Source organism: Sapajus apella, unplaced genomic scaffold, assembly GCF_009761245.1.
Source record: "Sapajus apella isolate SASKATOON/1434 unplaced genomic scaffold, GSC_monkey_1.0 scaffold85, whole genome shotgun sequence".
NCBI lineage: Eukaryota > Metazoa > Chordata > Mammalia > Primates > Cebidae > Sapajus > Sapajus apella.
The window spans coordinates 7478370-7497933 of NW_022437025.1; the positions used below are offsets into that span (position 1 = coordinate 7478370).

The window sequence follows — 19564 nt, forward strand, 5'->3', positions numbered from 1 at the left end:
GCTTTTTAGAGAAAAGTGAAATTGAAGCCAGAGAGGTCTTGCCCAAGGTCACACAGCTTCCAAGTTGAAGAGCTGGGATTTCATTTCAGGTCTCCCATTTGCCACCACCCAAGCCCTTTCCACAATTCCACACTGTGAACTTGCTTCCCAAACAAAGGTACTGTTGCCCACGGGGGGTGTTCTAAGCTGAGGTTAATATTAATAAATAAGTCAGTTCTGTTGACACCCCCATGTTAATGTAGCATCATGCCCAGTCATCAATTTCCAAGATGCACATCAATAGTTAAATGTTACTTAAAGTGCCCAGAAAGGACTCTTGAAATTACAGACATGGAGGAGATGGAACCAATGACACGTGGGGCCGCCATGCAGCTACCATCCCTTGCAGATCTCTCCATTTTAAGCCTGCAAGCCCCATATTTAGGGTAGCTCTATGTGTCTTGCTGGTTAGCTTGTGCAGCACAGAAGGATGTCAGCCCCACAAGTCTTTCCCCAAATGCCCTGACATAATTTAACTCTGTGACCCCACCCAAATCTTGTCTCAAATTGTAATCCCCATGTATCAAGAAAGGGAGATGATTGGATCATGGGGGCAGTTTTGCCCATGCTGTTCTTATGATAGTGAGTGAGTTCTCATGATAGTGAGTGAGTTCTCATGAGATCTTATAGTTTAAAAGTGTTTGGCAGTCCCCGCCCCCTCACTCTTTGTCTTCCTGCTGTCATGTAAGATGTGCCTTGCTTCCCCTTTGCCTTTTGCCATGATTGTAAGTTTTCCAAGGCCTCTCCAGTCATGCAAAACCATGAGTCAATTAAACCTATTTCCTTTATAAATTATCCAATAGTTATTTATGGCAGTGTGAGAATGGACTGACACAATTTTCTCAGATGAGAAAATTGGTACCAGGACTGGGGTATTGGTATAAAAATACCTGAAAGTGTGGAAGCAACTTTGGAACTGGGTAATCGGCAGAGGTTGGAACAGTTGGGAGGGCTCAGAAGAAGACAGAAAAATGTGGGAAGGTTTGGAACTTCCTGGAGACTTGTTGAATGGTTGTGACCAAAATGCTGATAGTGATATAAACAGTGAAGTCCAGCCTGAGGTGATCTTAGACGGAGATAAGGAACTTATTGAGAACTGGAGTAAAAACCACTTTTGCTATGCTTTAGCAAACAGACTGGTGGCATTTTGCCTTGCCCTAGAGATCTGTGGAACTTTGAACTTCCACAGAGAGATAATTTAGGATATCTAGCAGAAGAAATGTCTAAGCAGCAAAGCATTCAAGATATGACCTGGCTTTTTCTAAAATCATACAGTTATATGCATTTCCAAAGGGATGATCTAAAATCGGAACTTATGTTTAAAAGAGAAATGGAGCATTAAAGTTTGGAAAATTTGCAGCCTGACCATGTGGTAGAAAAGAAAAATCCATTTTCTGAGGAGAAATTCAAACCAGCTGCAGAAATTTGTACAAGTAAGTAGAATGAAATGTTAATTGCCACGACATTAGCAAAAATGTCTCCAGGGCATGTCAGAGATTTTCACAGCAGGTCCTTCCCTCACAGGCCTGGAGGCCTAGGAGAAAAAGTGGTTTAATGGCCCAGGCTCAGAACCCTGCTGCTCTATGCAGCCTCAGGACATGCTGTCCTGAATCCCAGCCACTCTGGCTACAGCTGTGGCTAAAACAGGTCAAGGTACAGCTCAAAATGTGGCTTTAGAGGGTGCCAGCCCCAAGCTTTGGCAGCTTACATGTAGCATTGAGCCTGTAGGTGTGCAGAAGATAAGAGTTGAGGTTTGGGAACCTCTGCCTAGATTTCAGATGATGCATGGAAATGTATGGACGTCCAGGCAGAAGTCTCCATGAGGGGTGGAGCCCTCATGGAGAACCTCTATTAGGGTAATGAATGCAGAGAAGAAACATGAGGTTGGGGCCTTCTCACGGAGTCCCCACTGCGCCTAGCAGAGCTATGAGATGAGGGATACTTTCCTCCAGACCCCAGAATGGTAGATCCACTGATAGCTTGCACCTGGAAAAGCTGCAGGTACTCCACCACTACTAGCCCATGAAAGCAGCCATGGGCACTGTACCCTGCAGACCCACAGGGGTAGAGTTGCCCAAGGCCTTGGAAGCCCAACCTTTGCATCAACATGCCTTGGATGTGAGACACAGAGTCAAAGGAGACTATATTGGAGCTTTGCCCTGCTGGGTTTCAGATTTGCATGGGGCCTGCTACCCCTTTGTTTTGGCCATTTCTCCTGCTTGGAATACAGGCATCTACCCAATGCCTGTACCCCCTTTGTACCTTGGAAGTAACTAACTTGCTTTTGATAATATAGGCTCATAGGCAAAAGAGACATACCTTGTCTCAGATGAAACTTTGGACTTGGACTTTTGGGTTAATGCTGGAATGAGTTAAGACTGGGAAACTGTTGGGAAGTCATTATTGTGTTTTGAAATGTGAGAAAAACATGAGATTTGGGAGGTTTAGGGCAGAACGGTTTCGCTCTATGACTCCATCCAAATCTCATTTTGAATTGTAATCCCCATATTTCAACAGAGGGATCTAGTGGGAGGTGAATCAATCATGGGAACAGTTTTCCCCGTTCTGTTATTGAGACAATGTGTGAGTTCTCAGGAGATCTGATGGTTTAAAATTGTTTGGCTCTCTCTCCAATGCTACTATGTAAGATGTGCCTTGCTCCCCCTTCACCTTCTGCCATGACTGTAAGTTTCCTGAGGCCTCCCCAGCCATGTGGAACTGTGAGACAATTAAACTTCTTTCCTTTATAAATGACCCAGTCTCAGGTAGTTCTTTATTGCAGTGTGAGAACGGACTAATACATGTCAGGAATTGGAGCACTTTGCTTCCTTTTTCTGCCCTTCTTCATTCTTTAGGAGTGGGGTACAATTAATTGGGGAGTGCAACTCATCCCTCAATCACTGAGCTGAGTATGAATATCAAAAGAAACATTTCCTGAAGCAAGATGCTGAGCTGGAAGCTCCCACGGTTGTGCCTATCCTGTGGCACTTCTGGACAAAGCTGTCAGGCCCCATGGAAACCTGCAGGGCTGAGGTCTTCCAGGGCAAGACGGGGCTGCAGGATGCTCACTACACCCCTGTGTCCTAGGGACAAGGACACAGCCCTCTCTGTGAGCAACGTTGACTTTCAATACAGGAGAGAGCCCCTGCTCCTCTTCACTCCAGAATATTGCTAAGAACATAATTGATCTCTCTCCTTTCCATTCACTCACATTTCCCAAAACAAAGGAAGAGAGACCCACTCAACTGATCAGAGCCTGACTTTCCATCACTGAGCCATGTTTTACTGTTGAGTGGGATCAACTGCTTCAAAAATCCATTTCTGGTGCATTTTATTGCCAGCTATTTCTTCATTCACAGGGTTGCAAGAGCCCTGGCCTGTACTTCCTCCACCCATCCAATATGTACCACCAGCCTACTGAGGGGCTCAGTGGCTTAGTAGTTTCAACCCTGGCTGCACCATGGAATCATCTGGGGAACTTTCCAATTACTGATGCCTGAACCTTAGTCTCAGGTTAATGGAAATCTGAGGAATGGGGACCCATGACCCGGAGTCTGTAAGGCTTTCCCATTGATGTGATGCTTGGTGAAGTCTGTTTGGGTGAGTACATTCAGTCGCCACGTACCACGACTTTTCCTATCTCTGTAGCTACATCTGGGTCCCTGGATCCCTGCAACTAGATTTAAGCTGGAAAATAATGTTCCATTTTGGCCTTGAGCCTAAGCCAAGTTTTTCAAACCTGCTTTTGGCAGAACAGTGCAATGAGGCATGGGGGTTTTGCCAATATACTAATAAAGCTGTGCTCTTCCATCTGCTGCAGCATCCCTGCGGGCCTGCTCTACCATCCTGAACCTGGAAGATAGGGGCAGCATGTGGGAGGAACTGAGTGGCACGACTCACTGGCAAACAACGCTGGAGACTTCCAACCACTTTAAAAATAGAATCACTTATTTCAGTATATCTTGGTCAGTTCGGCAAATGACTTTAGGTGGCTTATGCCGTAAATGTAGAAAACAAAATGAGGATAAAAATAGGAATAGTGATTTTAGACCAGAGAATTGTAATGTCAAGTAGAGAGCAGGGCAATTTAAAAAAACAAAACAAAACAAAAAGGCAGAGGAATGCAGATCAAAAACAAAGCAGGCAGTGAATGTACTAAGATTCTTCAGCCTGTTAAGAGCAACCGGGCATTGCTTGATTCGATAACACACATTTTGAGTGTAGGAACTAGACATTCTTCTCATTTTATAGATGAGAAAACTGAGACTTAACAAATTGTCTGAAGCCAGGCAGCTGGTGACTCGAGAGTCACATTCAGGCTGCCTGTTGTGGGGGCTCTGTTCCTAAGGCACTTCATGACCTCTTAAAGTTGTTTAGCCCTGAGCTTCCTTTCAACTAGAGTGGGGAAGACGGACACAGCCAGACACAAACAGATTCACTATCAGAAAGGATGAAGCATTCCAGTTCCCCAGGAAAAGTAGTATTTCCCCCAACCACTCGATTTAAAAATGGCATTCCTCTTGTGGGAGTGGGGAAGGCTTCACAAATGAGCAGAGTTCACCAGGTAGGCAGGGGTGGGAGAAAATTTAGGAAAATTGTACAGCACATTTAAAGACATGGACAATTGTAGGAAACCACCTGGTGTTGGGGGATACAAAAGTGCCAGGGTTTATGGAGCACAAAGTCAGGTTGAACCTTAGTCAAATTGGAAAACCAAAGACAGTGAAGAGAAAATTTAAAGACACAGAATACAGTCTTATTAAGGTGGGCTTCACTAATGTGGAACACGCAGTGATTCGGAGATGAAAAAAAAAAAAAAAACAGAAAGCATTCACAGAGCTGATTTATAATGTAAGCAAGATTGGAGGCAGCAGTTCAAAGCCACATAAGACACCAATAGGTTTTCAAATATTCAGGAGTGCATGGTCACATAGCAACAAAGATATGCTAATGACAAGCACTTAATATATTCATTGAAATAGGTCCCTGTGGTCCTGTGGTAGCACTCCTGGCTACACCTTATTAGTCTCTCTACTTTCTGTGCAATGTTGATGCGCACAGACCTGCCTTGCTTGGCTGGCTTCTGTACAAACAACCACCTTGCATCTTTAATTAAAGTAATACTCATTTATGTGTGTACCTTTAGCTGGAACTGTGGCTGAGAAGGGCATCCTAGTCCACCAATCTGCTTTCTGATGTCCCGTAAAGGATCTCTGTAATGCCCAGCACTTCTCGAGATTAACATCCAGAGGCAAAACCTGGGACTGGCTAAGGTTCATCAGAAATCGCATTACTTCCATTACCCACCTGAAAGATGTGAACAAAATGGAAATTGCCAGAGTGGCTAAGGCTAATTTTTCCTTTCACTGCACCTCATACAAAAGTGCATAATTAGGAAGGAAAGACAGGATCAGCCACCTCTGCATAAACACTGTGCGTGGCAGGGATTTTCAGCCAGCCTGACACAAAGAACTGCCATTGTGACTCCCACACATCCAGTGCCACCTAATATGACGTGAGGACATAGTGTTTGGATGCAGTAGGGCACAAATGCCAACCTCCCAGACCTCTGTGCATGTCTAGCCCTCTGCCAGGTGCAACCCTCCTCCTTTATCTGCCCCTTGAAATCCTCCTTCTTTCAAGAGAGAGTGTGGTGTCACCACCTCATGGATAATCAGGAATCGATGTGGGCTATGTGCCTAAATGTACTGCAGAGGCAGTGAGAGGGGTCCATTTCTACCCTTCACTCCTACCAGACAGACCAGCTACTCCAGATGGCGACGCCTAGCAGCTTTCTCCCCCTTGTCCTTTAGAACCCAACTTGAACCTTGATGCAGAAAGCACTGATTAAACAACTGGGCCGTAATCTTGTGAAAAAATTTATTAGTATTATTGGGAAAAAAAGGCACATGTATTGAAACAAGTATAAGGCACCACCTTGCCACCACCACGCTCCATCAAACTACAAATTAGTTGGTGAGAATGTGGTGAAAGGGAAATTTCCACAGGTGGTATGTCAAGTGGCATAAATTCTGAATTGCAATTTCACAGTATGATTCAAAAACCTTTTGAAAGATTGTTGGCTGACATCTAGACATTTATACTCTATGCAGATAATCAGGGATGCAGACAAAGTTTGATCATCATAGTAACAGCTAACTTTGAGAAGTATCCACTGTTAGGCACCAGGCCCTCACTTTATGTAGATTTTGTGAGGTTCCTACCTTGGAAAAATAAGAACAGTTCATCATAGAGGGTAGTTTGTATGGCATGAGATGGCACATTTCAAGCATTCTGAAGAGAAACTACCATGCAGAAAAAAAATGCAGTGAATTCTAGATATTATCATTATTATTTGCTGAAAAAAAATACACATTTTATCATGAAACATAAATGGGGCTTATTCCAGGTAGGATGGCTCACTATTGATAAATTGAATAATGTCGTTAATCATAATTGAACCAAAACATCCGAGCATTTTTATACTTTTTCAAAAAGCGTCTGATACATTTCAAAATCAGTTCCAAAGATAAAAATCTCTTAACAAGAGTGAAAGGATAGCATTTAAAGATTATCAATGCATCAAACAAGCGAACTAGTTAAGAGGTATAGCTGTTGCAAAAGCAGAATATGTTCGATCCTTCATTCGATTATTCATGCCTTCTACCAATATTTCTTGAATGAATTCTTGTGATGAAATCTGACAGCCCAGAAATAGTGCATTCATTTTGGTGGAGATAAATAAGGAACTAAGCAAATAAATGAACAAGATTATTTCCAATGGTGACATATGCTCTGCGAAGAAATGGATACAGAGTGATGAGGAACAGATTGAGGACTGGGTAGCTGTCAGAGCTGCCCACTGCATATGCTCCCCCACTCTTGCTACAGCAGCTAAAGGAACTCCATCGAGTTCAGCTTGAAAACAATTGGTCAACTGAGTCATGCTATGTAGCAAAGTGATTCCAAGAGAATGACAAGTCAGCAAAGAGTCACCTAGACATGAGTAACCTACAGAGCTGGGCACCTCTTACCAGCTCCACACCAAACCCCATCCTGAACCCTTCCCACAGAGCGATGATGTGACAACGTGAGTTCTCTGCTAGCCACAGTCCCCACCACTCCTTGTTGTCTCTCCCTATTGTCCTCCTTCATTCATTTGTCACCTGCTTGTCCCTGCAGACATCTGAGCTTTTGAGTCCCAACATGTTACGGCTCTGGGGTCCAAAGACCTGAAGGTGAAGACCATTTCTAAAGCCCATCTGCTCATGGGAAGAAACCAATTGAGGTCCTGGCAGGCTGGATACCTGCTGCTTCTAGAGATTTGAAAGGAGAGGAGGGGGCATCATATTTGTCATGGCACCCACCCTAACCACATCACAGATGGTCATCATCAACAGCAACGCTGCAGCCATGCAGGTCCATGGAGTGCTGTGTTCACCTGGATCTGGATTTGTTCCTGCTGAGTCTTCATTCCCAACATGTGTCCTTCCTTTTGTTTTCTCACTTAGTAGTAAAAATTCTTATTTGAATTTTTAAATATTTGTTACTGGTTTTAAGTATGTTTCAGAACAAAACTATGAGGTGGGCAAAAAAAAAAAAAAATGAAGAAAGCAGAGTGGGGAGGAAAGAGAAGGAAAAGGAAAGAAGAAAAGAGCCTCACAGGGTGGCATCAGCCCACAGCAGGCCCTCAACATTCAGTGTCATTGAGGATGTAGGCTGTGGACAACCTCAGTGACACTGAACGCTGAGGGCCTGCTGTGGGCTGATGCCACCCTGCAAGGTGCTACCCATGGATGATCCCAGGTGCCCGTGGAATGCCGGGCAAGAACACCACTCCCTCCTTCTCCAACTGTACTTCCATCTGGATCGTATGGAGAAGAAAGTCTTAGTTAAAAGCTAGCCTGTCTTTAACACTTTCCTATTCCCTGTCAGTAGCCATTGTAAACAAGGAAAGGCCTGGTCTCAGGCCAGAACTTTGGCAGGTAACAGTGTATAGTCAGGCTTTAATGATGCCGTGTAAGTTTCATTTTATATATATATATATATATATATATATATATATATATATATATATATGTTTAGGGTTGCCATCACAACTGAAGATAGTTTTTTATTGCTTTTTTTTTTTTTTTTTTGAGACAGTGTCTCACTCTGTTGCCAGGCTGGAGTGCAATGGTGCAATCTCTTCACACTGCACCCTCCAGCTCCCAGGTTCAAGTGATTCTCCTGCCTCAGCCTCCTGAGTAGCTGGGACTATAGGCGTGTGCCACCATGCCTGGCTAATTTTTTTTGTATTTTTAGTAGAGATGGGGTTTCACCATGCTGGCCATGATGGTCTCGATCTCTTGACCTCATGATCCTTCTGCCTCAGTTTCCCAAAGTGCTGGGATTACAGGTGTGAGCCACTGTGTCCAGCCCTAAAGATAGTTTTTTACTTATATCAGTAACACCAAGTTTTAAAAATCAAGTGCAAGTGAGTTGATATAAAAATGTCATGTCCATAATACTGCAGGTGGTTCTCAGGCAGGAAGGTAGTGCACATAAGACCAAGTGAGACCACCTTGATGTTAAGCCTTTCCAGCTTTCTTTTCCAGGACGTCACAGAAACAGTTATCATCTAGAACATGGGTAATCACTTTGGAGGGTCATTCCAATATTCTTTTACTGGTTGAAAAGTACCAAGGAGTAGCAGGTTGCTGGCTTAAGGAGGAGGAAGGGGAGGAGGTAGCAACCACAAATCATACATTTTATAAATGCCTCATTTTCTTACTTCTATGTGAGCAAGCCATAGCCCTATCTTGAAGAACATATTGAGAAATCAAAGGTACATGCCCTGTCAATCGAAAAGAAAACATAGGCTGAGGCCAGGTGACTGCTTGAGCCCAGGAGTTGGAGGCTGCAATTGAGCTAGGATTGTGCCAATGCACCGCAGCCTGAAACAATAGGTCTCTCATTCTGTGAGTGAGAGCTGTCATTCACATCACAACTATCTTCAGTTGTGATGGCAACCCTAAACATATATGTATATATCATGAAACTTACACACAGTATCATTCAAGTCTAACTATATACTGTTACCTGCCAGAGTTCTGGCCTGAGACCAGGCCTTTCCTTGTTTACAATGGCGACTGACAGGGAATAGGAAAGTGTTAAAGACAGGCTAGCTTTTAACTAAGACTTTCTTCTCCATTCTATGGAGAAGAATGAGACCCCCTCCCCCGTCTCTAAAAGCAAACAACCCAAAAAAGTAAAACCCATACACTTTGATATGGTTTGGCTCTGTGTCTTCACCCAAATCTCATGTTCAATTGTAATACTCCGTGTTGGAGGGGGGCCTGCTGGGAGGTGATTGGATCAGAGGGCAGTTTCTCATGGATGAGTTAGTACCACCCCCTAGGTGTTGTCCTTGTGATAGTGAGTGAAAGAGTTACCATAAAATCTGATTGTTTAAAAGTGTGTAGCACGTCCCCTCCTTCATCCTGCTCCTGCTATGTAAGACAACTTTGCTAACACTTCACCTTCCATCATGATTATAAATTTCCTGAGGCCTCCTCAGAAACAGAAGCAGCTATGGTTTCTGTACAGCCCGCAGAACCATGAGCCAATTAAACATCTTTTTTTAAATAAATCACCAAGTCTCAGGTATTTCTTTATAGCAGGGCGAGAACTGCTTAATACATTCTTCTACTATGAATAATGGAGAAGATAATTAAAAATAAGAACTAAGGAGAATTCCTGAGATCAAGATACATTGAAGTTCATCTTCCAATTGCTCTGGAACATACATTTGCATAGTAAACTCAGCATGTTGTGGGGTAATTTGTCACCCATGCGAAGGGCATTGTCTTGTGTTGGGATCTGAGGATGAGGATGAGGATGAGCGAAGGGCAAGGTCCCTGCCCTTGAAAATCTCTCCCCAATGTGAGGACAGGTGGCTTCTCATTTCTTTCACTCTATTCTTCTTTCTGAACTTCTGAATATACTAGATCCTAAGCTATGGACCAAGTACAAATATCTAATTCAACATAAAAAAACATATGATCGAATGCTTACATGTGGCAGATACTCTTTAGGGGAACACAGCAGAGAATAATATACACAGGAGTGTTGGCCTCAGAAAGCTCACTTTTTTTTTCTGGGGATGGAAAAAAATCTATAAAGAAATAAGAAAACACATTCACATCACAGACGAAAAGGGCTGTGCTGAAATCAAACAGGGAAGTGAGAGAGAGAGAGAGAACGCCTGTGAGTGGACAAGCCCAGGTGGCTCTGGACGGCCTTCCTGAAATGCGTAAACTGTGGACCCTCTTTAAGGGTGCTCAGATAGAACACGTGCAAAGCAGAACCTGAGAGGCGCAGGAGCATGAGACGTGTACCCTGCTAAGAGAGCCAGGGGTGGGCAAGGATTTCTGCTTCTGGAAGGAGGCGCCCAGCACAGGTGTCTCTGACAGATGTGGGCTCCTGAATGCAGCAGTCTCTGTAAGTGTTCAATGTGTCCACCATCCTGCAAATGCACTTGTCTTCTGAATCAGCAAATGCTCTGAAATCTTTGCACATTTGTTGGGAACAATGGCCCTCGTGTCTTCACCTTCCAAGATATTTCTTCTAGTTTCACACTTGTGGCTGGGAATAAAAATTCACTCTCACTTGTGAAGAAGTCCCTATGGCTATGGGGTGTTCCACAAGACCAGGGGCCAGGACAATGGCACTGACCTTGCCAGGATGCAGAAGCACAGCCAGAGGAGAAGCGACTGGCACACCTGTTATCCCTGCTGACCATCTCTGCAGGCTGCATGACGCAGAGGCTTCCACGGCTCTGGGGAGGCAAGGTCTGTGGTGGGAGATGCTCAAGCCTGGAGTCAGACAGACATGGGTTGAAATATTGACTCTTCTGCGTAAGGCCTGAGGACACTGGGGGAAGTACTCCATCTCTCCAGGCCTCAGTCTGTTCGTCTAGTAAGCTGAGCTACCTGTTCACAGCATTCCCTTTCATTCACATTTGCAGGGGAAGAAGGTTCGTAACCTGCCAAGGGAGAGGATGTGAGGCCCAGTGTTGCAGAGCAGCAGTGGCACCAGCTGAGAGCGGACTCCAACGTGCTCTTAAGGGTCAGGTTCAGAGAAAGCGTCAGGAGGGACAAGGGGACGGTGGCCCACCACATCTATCGTCTTGTCACCACACTCTCTGCCCTCACTCCCCCAGGGATGGGCAGCCAAGTCTCAGGAAATGCAGTAGCTGGGGCTCCTCTTCTTCCAAGGCTGCAGGGAGGAAAGGTGTTGAGAAGCGCTAGGGACCACTCCTCCCCAACCGACAGGAGGAAGAAAAGGCAATCCGCAGGCTGGACTGGGTACTTCCAGCCATGCGTGTTCCTAAAAACGTCACACTTATAGAAGTACAGAGTGGAATGGAGGGTGCCAGGGGCTGGGTGGAGGAGAGATGCTGGTCAAAGGGCATATAAACTGTTGATTATAGGAGGGGCAGGTCCTGGACTCTAATGTACAGCATGGTGGCTGCAGCTGATAAGAACGTCTTGTGTAGTCGATATTTGCCAAGAGAGTAGAACTTGGTGTTCTCACTGCACACAAAAAAGGTGACTGCGTGAGGTGATGGATGGGTTAATCAGCTCGAGTGTGGTAATCATTTCACAGCGTGCACACATATCAGACATCACTTTGGATGCCATAAATATATACAATGTTTATCTGCCAATCCTACTTTAAGAAAACTGGAAAAAAAAATGTTTCATTTAAAAATAATAGCCTACTGTGATCATGTTTAAACTTACCCTGTGAGTCAGTTTCATTATTTCCTTTAATAATCTAACTTTCTACAGTGAGTGTGTGTGTGTGTGTGTGTGTGTGTGTGTGTGTGTGTAAATGTTATGAACTCAGAACAGCCTGGTGCTAGTGTCTTCTAAATAAATTGCACCTTATGCTATGTTTTTATTTAAAACCACCATTATTATTGTGTGGGGGACAAAGTCTCAAGCTTGATATTCCAGGCCCCCAGGACCAGGCTGCTGTGCTGCAGAAGGTGTCCTGTAGTTACACACAGCAGGGGTCTTGCTGGGAATTCAGTAACACAAGGAATGTCCTGAATCTACAACATTCCCTTGTGATGGGTTTTCTAAGAAAAGAGCATAGTTTTAGACTCAGGACCTTGCAATGTGAACCTTAAATTGACCCCGTCATTTGGCGGTGGCATCTCAAAGTGTTCTCCACAACAGAAGCCCAGGTGGCCATTTATCAGTGAAGCATGCCTCCCTGGGAGTGGACGTTCACTCCAGGCTGTTTTCTATGTCTCTACGGTTGGGCATGAGTCCTGATGCCCTGAGGCACTGCGCGGCCTCTGGTTGGACAGGGAAGGTGTGTGGGGTTGCAGGGAGCAGGTGCCATGCCCCTGTTCTATTCCCTGCCTCCCAGCCTGTGCCTGTCGCTGACCTGAGAGCAAAGTAGTTGAAATAGATTTGGAATAGGACAATTTTCTTTAACCATTCATGTGCTGCCCTTGATTTTACAAATTGCAGCTTATTTTGTTAAGCCCGTAATTCCTTTTTTGATTTGGTCATATAGTCTGAGTCATCCATCTCAGCTCAAGTCAGCTGTGCTTGGGTCCAGTTCTCAGCCCATGAAGCAGGCTGTGGGTGGCTAACTTTCAGACCCACTGAGCAGGAGAGACTATCTAGGCTACCACCTGTCAAAATGTTTGAGAGCAGAAACTCTTCCTTAAATGAAATCAAATGGAGAACACCAACAGGTTAAAAAAGGAATGCAGGATAAGGCAGGGCAGAGGCCTGGTCCACAAACTCAACCCCGTTGGCCCCCAAGTGACCCGACCCTAAGTAACTTCCTGGACCCCGATGGCACCATGGGAACCAGGGAAAACCAAAGCTTAAAGTTCTTAGTTCACAGCAGAGAAAATGGCACTGGCTGGGCTCAGTTTTCCCTCTCAAATTCCTTACAATTTCAAACAACTTTTATTCCATTAGGAAGAATAGTGCAGGCGGTGCTATGTTGTAGAGAGTTCAGGTTCTGGAGTCACAAAGGCTGGCTATGAATGGCAGGCCAGCTTCCTACAAACTATGTGGCAGTAGACACTCATTTAGCTTCTCTGAGCCTCAGTTTTCCCATCTGTATAACACCTGCCTTGGAGACCTGCTCCGAGCATTCAGTGTCATGAAGTACAAGAGGTGCCACTTCTTCAGGGAGCTGCCCCTAATGTCTCCAACGGATGACAAGGTTCCTCTTACTCCATAGTCTCAGAGTTTCCTGTAAGCATCCTTCTTCTCACCTGCCAGAATTCTGAATTATAGCTCTGTTTATGATTTGAGTTTTACCGATCTCCCTGTCCGGACTGGGAAAGCAGGCACTCTTCAGGGTGAGGCATGACTCTTTAGCTCTGCATATGTCACCAGTACTTAGGACAGTGCCCAGTACATGGCAGGTGCTTAATATGTTGAATACATGAACTCATGACCCCACATGCAGTGTGGCATCCTGGCACAGGGCACTCTGATCGCACTAGTCAGGCACGTGGCCCACTCTATTATAGGTCGTCTAACCTCCCTCTGCCTCAGTTGTCTCCTCTGCAAAATGGAGAAACAAAGTTCCAGCCTAACAGGGGTTTGGTGAAGAATGAATGAGATGATGTCCGTGAAATTTTGGCAGTGTGCCAGGTACCCCATGAGTGCTTACTAAATGTTAGCTATGAAAATTGTCCCATTACCCACCAACGTATCCAAGGTTACTTCTCTTTCTTCTCTTCACAAACTTACTCTGGATCAGAGGCATGGAGGTCAAAATCCCAGTTTTTTAGTCAAAGTATAGGCTAGCCAAGAATTTATGTTGGGTTGCCAGGTGTGGTGGCTCACACGTGTAATCCCAGTACTTTGGGAGGCCAAGGCGGGTGGATCATGAGGTCAGGAGTTCAAGACCAGCCTGGCCAAGATGGTGAAACCTGTCTCTACTAAAAACTACAAAAATTAGCCAGGGGTGGTGGTAGGCACCTGTAATCCTAGCTTCTTGGGAGGCTGAGGCACAAGAATCGTTTAACCCCGAGCAGCAGAAGTTGCAGTGAGCCTAGATCATGCTACTGCACTCCACTCTGGGTGGCACAGTGAGACTCCATTTCAAAAAAAAAATAGTGATGTTGGGTTTAGAGGACTAAAGTGTTCTATTCTGCTTCTGCTTTCCAGTTTAGTGAGGGTCTATGTGAGTGAAGAACCAGGTGAGCTGATCATGCACAGCTCTCTGCATATGATTTGCATGATTTGTGGGGAAGAAAAGGACAGTTATTCTTTCAATTGGTTAATTCAATTACTACTTACTGAGCACCTACTAGATGCCAGGCATGGTTCTGCATGGTGGGAATAGAGTGGTAAAAATGCAGAGGACATGTGAATTAACGCAACTGTACCACTATACACCTACTAGAGTGAACAAAATCCAGAACACTGACAACTCCAAGTTCTGGCGAGGATGTGGAGGGAGCGACAGGAACTCTCACTTCTTACTGGCGGGAATCCAAAATGGGACAGCCGTTTTGGAAACCAGGTTGGTAATGTCTTACAAAACTAGGCCTACTCTTACCATACAATCCAGTCATCATTTTCCTTAGTAGTTATCCAAAAGAGCTGAAAATGTACGTCCACAGCAAAATTTGCGCACTGAAGTTTACAGCTGCTTCATTCACAATTGCCAAAACATGGGAGCACCTAAGATGTCCTTCTGTAGGTTACTGGGTAAATAAGCTGTAGTATATATAGATAATGGAATATTACTCAGCACTAAAAGGAAATGAGCTATCAAGCCATGAAAAGACATAGAGGAAACTAAAATGTGCATAACTAAGTGAAAGAAGCCCATCTGAAAAGTCTACACACTGTATGATTCCAACTATGTGATATTCTGGACAAGGCACAGCTCTAAAAACTGAAAACATCACTGGTTTCCAGGGTGGAGGGGAGCGAGGGACAAATCAGCGTATCGCAGAGGAGTTTTAGGGCAGTGACATTGCTCCATATATCACTACCGTGGTGGATACATGTCACTACACATTTGTCCAAACCTGCAGAATGTACAAGTCCAGGGGGGGACCCTACTGTGCACCAGGGATCCTGAGTGATCATCATGTGCCACCGTGGGTTCATCAAAGGTAAAACTTATACCACTTTGGTAGAGGAGGTGCTGCATGGGGGGGGCAGCAGGTGCATGGGGAATCTCCCCTTAATTTTGCTGTGAACTTTTACATCTGTTTTTTTTTTTGTAAATAAAGTCTTTTTAGAAAAAAAAAAGATGACAGTTCTCATCCTGATAGAGGGACATCTTTCTTCTAGTTTTGTGTGGGGGGAGAAAGTGGCATAGAAAATAAAGAAGATAAGTAAAATGCATATTGTGTTCTGAAGTGAAAATGTAGTTACAACAAAAGGGGGCAAGGGACAGCCAAGGTGGGGAGCAACGTAAAATTTTAAGTTGGGAGGTCCAAGAAAGACCTCAAAATGTAAGGTGACAGTAGACAGAGATCTGAAGGAAGCCAAGGGGTATGCCTTGCAGATTTCCGGAGAAAATCACCCAGGCAGAGAAAGCAGCCAGTGCAAAGACCTGAGCGGGGTGGGGGAGGCAGGGGACGGGAGCAGCGGGCAGAGAAGGGGCGCGCATGCCTGACATCAGGGGAACTGTGAGGAGCTGCCATGTGACTTTCAAACACTTGAGGATCAAGGGCGCCACAGTTTCCAATTTAATTAAGCTCACTACAGCAGGTGAACACTTCCGCTTAAAATGTATTACATTTGAATACCATTTTTGTGGCTCTCTGGGATGTGAGCTTCACATAAAATTGCTCAATCATTGAGCATCGTGGGCTCCATCTGCGCAGTCGCCACCTCCCACTAGCAATTTCATATACTTGAACTCTCCAGCAAATTGATAGGATATTATTCACACTTCGGTTTTTCTCAGAAGGAAGTATAATAATGTATACCGCTCCAACAAATTACCCTTTCCACAGGGCTTTTGTCCGTGGGGTCTCATTTAATTTGAAGCTCACAAAGCATAAAAAGGAGAGAGCTGTTATCCCATTTTGCAGAGAAGGTAACGGAGGTTTACAAAGGGTACACACCTAGGAAGAGGAAGGACCATTTTCCATTTCTACTACACTGCTGAGTATATAATCACCGTGCTGTCTTCCTCTCCCTCAGAGCAGGGTCTATCACTTATTCATCTTGTTATTTTTGAGGCTTAGCTTTGGGCCTAACTCACAGAAATTGGGTTTAGAAAGAGAATAGAAAGGCAGCAAACCACATTGTCATGTTTGTACCTCTGCAACAATCCTGCACGATCTGCACATGTACCCCAGAACCTAAAGTACAATAATAAAAAAAAGAAGAAGAAGAATGAGGACTCCAAAGTGCCAGTGGCAGTTTTAACTTATAGTTTAATGGAAAACAAAACAAAAAGACAGAGAACCAGCTTTGGTGTCAGACCTGAGTCTAGCAAGGCTGTGCTGGAACCAGCTCATGCCAGCTTATCATAATCAAATGCTAAATATCCAGAAATGTTGCCAGCTGCCTGACATCACATTGCTAATTTAAAATCAACAATTGTAAGAAACTATTTACACCATGGCAATTGGCAAACAGGACTTGTTCTCTGCCCCCGCCACACCCCTACCCTGGGGAGCGGGTAGTTAAGCATTTACCAACACACCATTGCATTGCTTTTCATCCTAGTACTGACTCTTGTCAGCTATATATTTGCACAAATAACTTAGTCCACTAGTCCTCAGCTTTTCCAGCTGTAATCTGGAGATAACATCATCCACCATGCACAATGGCACTGAGGATTAATCAGGATAATAGGTGATGGACAGATGGTACTGGTACTACTATTACTGAATAGGTGTGGGATGAATTTAATAATTCCCCATGGACCAACCAAGAGAGTGCTGGTTACAGAAGACACTTGGGAAAGCATGAAGAGCAGTCAGAGAAATGGGCACAAGAAGGGGCTGTGTGGTGATGAGGGAGATGCAGAGTACCCCACAGTGTTACAGGATGTGTTACAGATCACCCATAAATCAGTTAGCATGGACTAGAACAAAAATGGCCCAAGATGGTAGCAGGGGTGGGTATCGGGATGAGACTGGACACAGAAAGACATTTATTCTGAGGGCCTTGGGGAGCCACTGTGGTATTTTATGCAGAGGAGTGGTAGGCACAGACTTACACTTTGATAAGATCTGCCTGTTAAGGTTATGCAGGTGATGGATAACTGGCTGGGCATTGAATACCAGTTGGGAGCCTATAGCAACAGTTAAGGCTAGGGACAATTGCTTCCATGGAAATGACGCTGCTCAGCATCTAGCAATTGTTTGTAAGGCTTATAAGCTTTGTCAAAGGTTTTCCTAGGGCCTTCTGGTCTCTGTCCTCACCCCCAGTCTCTTTCCCTGCCCTGTTGCTTCAGCCAGACTGGATCTGCCTTCAAATTTTATTTTTATTTTAATCAAAGCTCTCCACACTTAAAATTGAGCCACTGATTTAAGTGATTGTTTTGTGGCTGAAACTGGAATGTAGATATCCGTGTATTGACTCGGTCCATCGCTACTCAAAGACGGTTCTAGAAACCTACATTACCCTGAGAACAATTTAAACTAACTTCCAACATCTGTTCACGTCCTGAGCACGTTCATTCATTCTCTCGGTTGTTCAGGCAGCAGACAGGGACAGATGCCTCCCTCCTCCAATTTTAAACAAAACAGATGAACAGCAAGTCTAGTAATACAGCCAATTAGGTAAGTAGAAATGGATTTTGAAAATACAGCCCAAACACATGAATGAACTACTAACCCACTAACATTCAATCAGGGTAACAGTCTAATATTAAAAACTCAAGACACATTTTCCAAAAGTCCCTGTCCTTACGTCCGATGCTGGAGGAGGACAGAACACATAGTCACATGGAAAGGTGCAGCAATGTCACTTCAGATGCTCAGCCAGCCAGCGGCCAACCTCAAAGGACAAGTGCTAGTATAGGCACAGCTCATTTTTTCTGCGCTTCTCTTGACAGCACTTTGCAAATACTGCATTTTTTACAAAGTGGACGTGTGTGGCAACCCTGACTCAGGCATGCTGGTCAGTAACAGGTTTTCCAACAGCACACGCTCGCTTTGTGTCTGTCACATTTTGATAATTCTCGCAATATTTCAACCTTTTTCATTATTATGATATTCATTATAGTGATCTGTGATCAGTGATCTTTGTTTTCTTTTTCTTCTTCTTTTGCTTTTTTAAAATGGAGTCTCTGTCCAGTCTATCATCGATGGACATTTGGGTTGGTTCCAGGTCTTTGCTATTGTAAACTGTGCTGCAATGAACATTCGTATGCACATGTCCTTATAGTAGAACGATTTATAATCCTTTGGATATATACCCAGTAATGGGATTGCTGGGTCAAATGGAATTTCTACTTCTAGGTCCTTGAGGAATCGCCACACTGTATTCCACAATGGTTGAACTAATTTACACTCCCACCAACAATGTAAAAGTGTTCCTATTTCTCCACATCCTCTACAGCATCTGTTGTCTCTAGATTTTTTAACGATCGCCATTCTAACCAGCGTGAGATGGTATTTCAACAGGGAAAATGTGGCACATATACACCATGGAATATTATGCAGCCATCAAAAACGATGAGTTTGGGTCCTTTGTAGGGACATGGATAAACCTGGAAACCATCATTCTCAGCAAACTGACACAAGAGCAGAAGATCAAACACCGCTGTTCTCACTCATAGGCGGGTGTTGAACAATGAGAACACATGGACACAGGGAGGGGAGCACTACACACTGGGGTCTGTTGGGGGGAAATAGGGGAGGGACAGTGGGGGGTGGGGAGTTAGGGAGAGATAGCATGGGGAGAAATGCCAGATATAGGTGATGGGGAGGAAGTCAGCAAATCACGCTGCCACGTGTGTACCTATGCAGCAATCTTGCATGTCCTTCACATGTACCCCAAAACCTAAAATGCAATAAAATAAATTAAAAAAATAATAATAATAAAATAAAATGGAGTCTCACTCTGTCGCCCAGGCTGGAGTGCAGTGGTGCAGTCTTGGCTCACTGCAGCCTCTGCCTCCTGGGTTCAAGCAATTCTCCTGCCTCAACCTCCCAAGTAGCTGGGATTACAGGTGTGTGCCACTATGCCCGGCTAATTTTTATGTTTTTAGTAGAGATGGGGTTTTATCATGTTGGCCAGACTGGTCTGGAACTTCTGACCTCAAGTGATCCGCCCACCTCAGCCTCCCAAAGTGATCAATGATATTACTATTGCAATGAGCTGCACCCACATAAGAAGGCAAACTTAATCAATAAATGTTGTGTGTGTTCTCAATGCTCCACCACGGGTCGTTCCTCCCATCTCACTCCTTCTCCTTAGGTCTCCCTTTTCCCTGAGACACAACAATACTGAAATCAGGCCAAGTAATAACGCTGCAATGGCTTCTGAGTGCTCAAGTGAAAGGGAGATTCCCG

At 44.5% G+C, this 19564-nt stretch overlaps 1 protein-coding gene and 1 long non-coding RNA gene across 2 annotated transcripts in view; one reads left to right on the plus strand and one right to left on the minus strand.

Moving 5' to 3' along the window:
* Positions 1 to 19564, minus strand: part of STK32B (serine/threonine kinase 32B) — a 439121-nt gene that overhangs the window by 279009 nt on the left and 140548 nt on the right. The window lies entirely within an intron of this gene.
* Positions 1601 to 18684, plus strand: LOC116534064. Its single transcript, XR_004261574.1, has 4 exons — positions 1601 to 1895; positions 4907 to 4912; positions 14102 to 14106; positions 18674 to 18684. It is a non-coding gene; the product is annotated as an uncharacterized LOC116534064 (long non-coding RNA).